Genomic DNA, 6,000 nt, shown 5'->3' with positions numbered 1-6,000 from the left:
TGTCCTATGTGTGTGTGTGTGTGTGTGTGTGTGTGTGTCCGTCTGTCTGTGTGTCTGTTAGTCTGTCTGTGTGTGTTCTCAGATCTCATCTCAATGGAGGATCTCACTTTGTGTTTGTGTTTGTGTTTGTGATTGGTAGGGAATTCCCTTTGGTGATGATACCATTATATCCTGACAACCTGTATCGTATCTATCTCCATCTTTCTAGTGCTATTTGCATCAGGGGAAATGCCTCTCAGCTGGCTTTGGCTGCTAGGCATTCTGGGGTATGGTTTTGTGTTGGGGCCCACTGTGCTGACGTGCTGGTGCATCATGTTGGTGTCAGATGGAGGCACATATTAGACTGGGTTTGTGTGTGAGGGCTGTGCAGTACTTCTGTTACAGGCAGAGGGTGTGTGTGGTGGTTTGAGTGATTTTGACAGCAATGGCTTAGAGCAGTGGTTCCCAAACTTTTTATAGTCCCGTACCCCTTCAAACATTCAACCTCCAGCCGCGTACCCCCTCTAGCACCAGGGTCAGCGCACTCTCAAATGTCGTTTTTTGCTATCATTGTAAGTCTGCCACACACACACTATACGATACATTTATTAAACATAAGAATGAGTGTGCATTTTGTGACAAAGAGCTCTTATTGGACCAGGGCACAAATAATAATATAATAATAATCAATCATTCTGTTTTTTATTCAACCATCTTACATATAAAACCTTATTAGTTCATCAAAAATGATGAATAACTCACCACAGGTTAATGAGAAAGGATGCACATAACTCTGCAATGTTGGGTTGTATTGGAGAGAGTCTCAGTCTTAAATCATCTTTCACACACTGTATTTAGTTTTCATGCTAGTGAGGGCCGAGAATCCACTCTCACATAGGTATGTGGCTGCAATGAGTGCAGCCCAATCTAGAAATCTGGCAGTGGCTTTTGATTAAATAAAATGTTGTAATTCCGATCAGATTCTCTTGTTCAGATATCAGTAAGTGGACTGGAGGCAGGGCATGAAAGGGAAAACTAATCCAGTTGTTTGTGTCATCCGTTTCAGGAAAGTTCCTGCTTAATTGCGCACCCAAGTCACCCATGTGCTTCGCTGTATGACGTTTGACATTGTCCGTAGCTTGAGTTCATTTGCACACAAAAAAAATCATACAATGATGGAAAGACCTGTGTGTTGTCCTTTTTAATGCAGACAGAGAAGAGCTCCAACTTCTTAATCATAGCCTCAATTTTGTCCCGCAAATTCAATATAGTCTCACTTTAACAAAGTTAACCATTTTCACTGTTGTGTCCAAAACGTATTTCAATCTGTCAGGCATTCCCTTGGCATCAAGAGCCTCTTGGTTGATGCTGCAGTGTAACCAAATGGCGTCGGGGGGAACTTCTTGCACGCGCGTTACCACTCCACTATGTCTCCCTGTCATGGCTTTTGCACCATCAGTGCAGATACCAACATGAGCAGCAGCAACGTTTGGCTACATATGGACCGTTAGTGGAATTCCCGTGAGAGAGTAACGGTTAATGTGATTGGATGTTCATTATTTGACTAGGCTACCTGTATTTGGCATTGTGTTGTTATTTTGCTGAACACTAGATGGTTTACTTTAATTTTTGGCAATGAAAAGAGGCTACTCAGGCGAGAAAATATAAATGGACTGTTTGAAAATGTGATTCAAATTTTTATTTAGCGTACCCCCGACAGCATTGCGTACCCCTGTTTGGGAATTACCTGGCTTAGAAGGATAACAGCAAGTGTAATTGAGAGTGATTCTTCACCAGTGAAACAGGTTTGAAGAGTTACAGGTGAAAGGTAAGTGTTTGGGGCTAGTGTCTCCGTATGTGTGTGTGTATGTGTGTGTGTACGTGTGCAAGCGTGTGTGTGTCTGTCTGACAGTTATTCAAAGATGAAAACACACAAAATGTCTGCGTGTGGTATGAGTGAGTATGACAGTGTCAGTATATGGTATGGGTGAGTAAGATCTTCTCAGAAGTCTGTGGTGCTTGGCAGGATGCCCCCACAAACAGGTGCATGCGATGGAGAGGAGGAGATGTTGCGGGGGGGGGGGGCTAGATGACACCTGCACCTGTCTCCCCCAGCTTGGCTCCTGTCTCACATGCCCCTCTAGACCCAGTTGTCTTATTTACAGAGTTGATGGCTTCATTTCCAGCCACAAGGGGGGGGGGGGGTTAAAGATGCTGCACGCATGTGTTTAAGCTTGGACCGCTGCTACGCAAGCCCTCTATACCAAACCATGCTAATCGGAACCGCTGGCATCCAATACAGACGAAGGCATGTCTCCGAGGGCCTTACGCCACTCCCCGAGTGCCCTAATTAGACATGTAGATCAGGTTGTAACTTATTCTCCGTGTTATTAACTGTCAGCACTATCCCCTCTGTTGAAGTCACATTGCTGGTGGAGAGGCCATGGTCCTTGTCCTATGGCCTTGACTCCCATGTTGTGCCATCTGCCTGTTCGCCTTCCCTCGAGGGGACGATGTTGGCAAAAACACGTTGTTTTGTAATTTGGCTGCTGTTGTATGGTGGTCACTGGCAGAGACAAGAGGATCCTTTGTGAATTTATGTAGTTTTTGGTCAATTTGTAAGGGAAAACTATTTGGCACTTGTAGCGTCGAGGAGAGCCAACACACAAATAGAAATGGACAATGTTCTCAGTGTTAGAAGGGGGACATTTTGTTCTCTGGTGATCGTGGGCTGTGTGTGACATTTAAGGCCATCTGACTTGTGCTGTGAAGGGATATTTGGGTTTTGGGGATAGCCTGGTGTGTTTCTAGGGTTCCTGTAGCTGTTGGTCTCTGTTGTGGGGTAAAGGAGAAAAGATACTTAAGCAATTCACGCTTTCATTCCAATACAAACCAATACTGTGCTGGATTAATTCTATTTTCTTTCTAATCGTCCTTTCCAGCATGGTTCCAGCAATTATGGTAGATCCGTGACCAGGCTGGTGCACTACAGCTCGGTTTGGCTTGGTCTGGCTCAGCTCAGTAGTGGGTACAGCGTGTTTTCCCTGGGTGGAGGATGAGGGTCAGATGGGGTCATGGGAGAGGCAGGCAGGCGCCATGCAGAGTGGCAGACACCCCATGTACACTTGGACCCAGAGGGTGTGAGAGTTTGTTAGGGAATCAGTTCTCTCTTCTGGTCAGCTCCACAAAGAAAAAGAGGAATCTGAGAATTGTTTTACCAACTGAAGACGAGGTCTAAATCTCACACCTCCTGTACTGTGTACCTGTTTATGAATGGCTCTTCCTTCAATATCATCTGCACTCCACAAACATCATGGCGTTACCTTGCATACTCAACCACGTGCTATTCTCATTATTATTTTTGTGTATGTTCTGTTTATGACTGTGATACCTGTTTGAGGTTTATGTTATTACACATTTCTACAGGCTTTAGATCTGCTGGAACCAGGCTGGAAAGGCAAATGTGAAAATATATTATCTGAGCCAGCAGAGAGCCGTTCAGGTCATACAATACAGTACAGTACAACATCGTTGAAGAGGCCAGAAGGACCTTAAAAAGATAACCGCGTCTCGCGTGAACATACGTTCATATGCGCTTGCACGAAATGAAACTCGTGCTTTCCAGCAACAACCTCTGTGGGGACCAGTCCAGACAATATATGGGCGTTTTTGGCACTCCTCATAGGCGTATATAATTTTAAAACAATGATTATCTAGTCTCTCAGTCAAGGTTTAGTTACAACTCTGGACTAATGCAAGATGGAAAGCAATGGATTGACATTGACTATTGATTTATGTATTGAATTTAAAACGTTGATTAGCTGGGCATACTGGGCAATATGGATGCACATCTCTCAGTGAATAATAACCATCAAGTGTTCAGCCAAGCCATAGTATAAATAATATTTTAAATTTGGAATTGTATAAAAGGAAATCTGGGGGAGCCAGTTTGAATGGGCCTGATGCGGCTGTTAAAATTAATAATAGTATTGTTATCTATAATTCACAGCTGCAATGCTTAAGTTTGTCAGTAGAGGAGATGCTGGATCATCAGCCAGTACAAGCACAGACTCAGTTGATCCTCAGACAGTACAAACACAGACCCAGTACAGCCGGCTTCAGCAAATACTAACACAGACCCAGTACCGGCAGCTTCTGCAAGTACTAACACAGACCCAGTTGAAGTACAGGCAGCCTCAGCACGTACGAGCTCAACAAGAGGTGTACAGCCAGCATCAGATACAAGCAGGTCAGACTCTAATAGAACAGTTGCTGCTCCACCAAATGACCCAGCAGATTGGCCCCCAGTCTTAATAGACTTCATGAGGACTGAGTTAGTGTAGGGTAGTCCTGAACACTCAAACAATATGATTAAGTGGAGAGAACTTGATCTAAGTGCGTAAGTAGGGGACAGACTCTTGACCAGATACAAAAGGCAATTTTGGAGGCTGAAAGAAAGAGATTGCGGCATGTCCTTTCACATTTAATAAGTATCACCCAGTCTCTGGCTGAAAGAAACCTAGCATTCAGGGGTTGATCAGACAAACTCTTCCAACCAGATAATGGAAACTTCTTAAAAGAGGTTGAATTACTGGCAAAATATGACCCCGTTAATGGAAAAACATCTCAGCAAAATGAAAGACGGAAAGACACATACAGTGGGGCAAAAAAGTATTTAGTCAGCCACCAATTGTGCAAGTTCTCCCACTTAAAAAAGATGAGAGAGGCCTGTAATTTTCATTATTTTATTTATTTTATTTTATTTCACCTTTATTTAACCAGGTAGGCAAGTTGAGAACAAGTTCTCATTTACAATTGCGACCTGGCCAGGATAAAGCAAAGCAGTTCGACACATACAACGACACAGAGTTACACATGGAGTAAACAAACAAACAGTTAATGCAATAAATAGGCCATGGTGGTGAAGTAAATACAATATAGCAATTAAACACTGGAATGGTAGGTGTGCAGTAGATGAATGTGCAAAGTAGTAATACAGGGGTGCAAAGGAGCAAGATAAATACATGAATACAGTAGGGGATGAGATAGTTGTTTGGTCTATTTACAGATGGGCTATGTACAGTTGCAGTGATTTGTGAGCTGCTCTGACAACTGATGCTTAAAGCTAGTGAGGGAGATAAGTGTCTCCAGTTTCAGTGATTTTTGTAGTTCGTTCCAGTCATTGTCAGCAGAGAACTGAAGGAGAGGCGGCCAACGAGGATTTGGCTTTGGGGGTAAACAGTGAGATATACCTGCTGGAGGGTGCTGGTGGGTACTGGTGGGTGCTGCTATGGTGACCAGCGAACTGAGATAAGGCGAGACTTAACTTAGCAAGATTTTGTAGATGACCTGGAGCCAGTGGGTTTTGGCGATGAGTATGAAGCGTGGGCTTGCCAACGAGAGCGTACAGGTCGCAGTGGTGGGTAGTATATGGGGCTTTGGTGGCAAAACGGTTGACACTGTTTTAGACTGCATCCAATTCGTTGAGTAGAGTGTTGGAGGCTTTTTTGAAAATGACATCGCCGAAGTCGAGGATCGGTAGGATGGTCAGTTTTACGAGGTTATGTTTGGCAGCATGAGTGAAGGATGCTTTGTTGCGAAGTAGGAAGCCAATTGTAAATTTAATTTTGGATTGGAGATGTTGATGTGAGTCTGGAAGGAGAATTTACTGTCTAATCAGACACCTAGATATTTGTAGTTGTCCACATATTCCAAGTCAGAACCGTCCAGAGTAGTGGTGCTGGACGGGCGGGCAGGTGCGGGCAGCGATCGGTTGAAGAACATGCATTTAATTTGACTTGTATTTAAGAGCAGTTGGATGCCACAGAAGGAGAGTTGTATGGCATTGAAGCTCGTATGGAGGGTAGTTAACACAGTGTCCAAAGAAGGGCCAGAAGTATACAGAATGGTGTCGTCTGCGTAGAGGTGGATCAGATACTCACCTGCAGCAAGACCGACATCATTGATGTATACAGAGAAGAGAGTCGGCCCAAGAATTGAACCCTGTGGCACCCCCACAGA

Source organism: Oncorhynchus masou, chromosome 15, assembly GCF_036934945.1.
Source record: "Oncorhynchus masou masou isolate Uvic2021 chromosome 15, UVic_Omas_1.1, whole genome shotgun sequence".
NCBI lineage: Eukaryota > Metazoa > Chordata > Actinopteri > Salmoniformes > Salmonidae > Oncorhynchus > Oncorhynchus masou.
The sequence above is the reverse complement of the archived record's forward strand: the minus strand, read 5'-3'. Positions refer to the sequence as shown.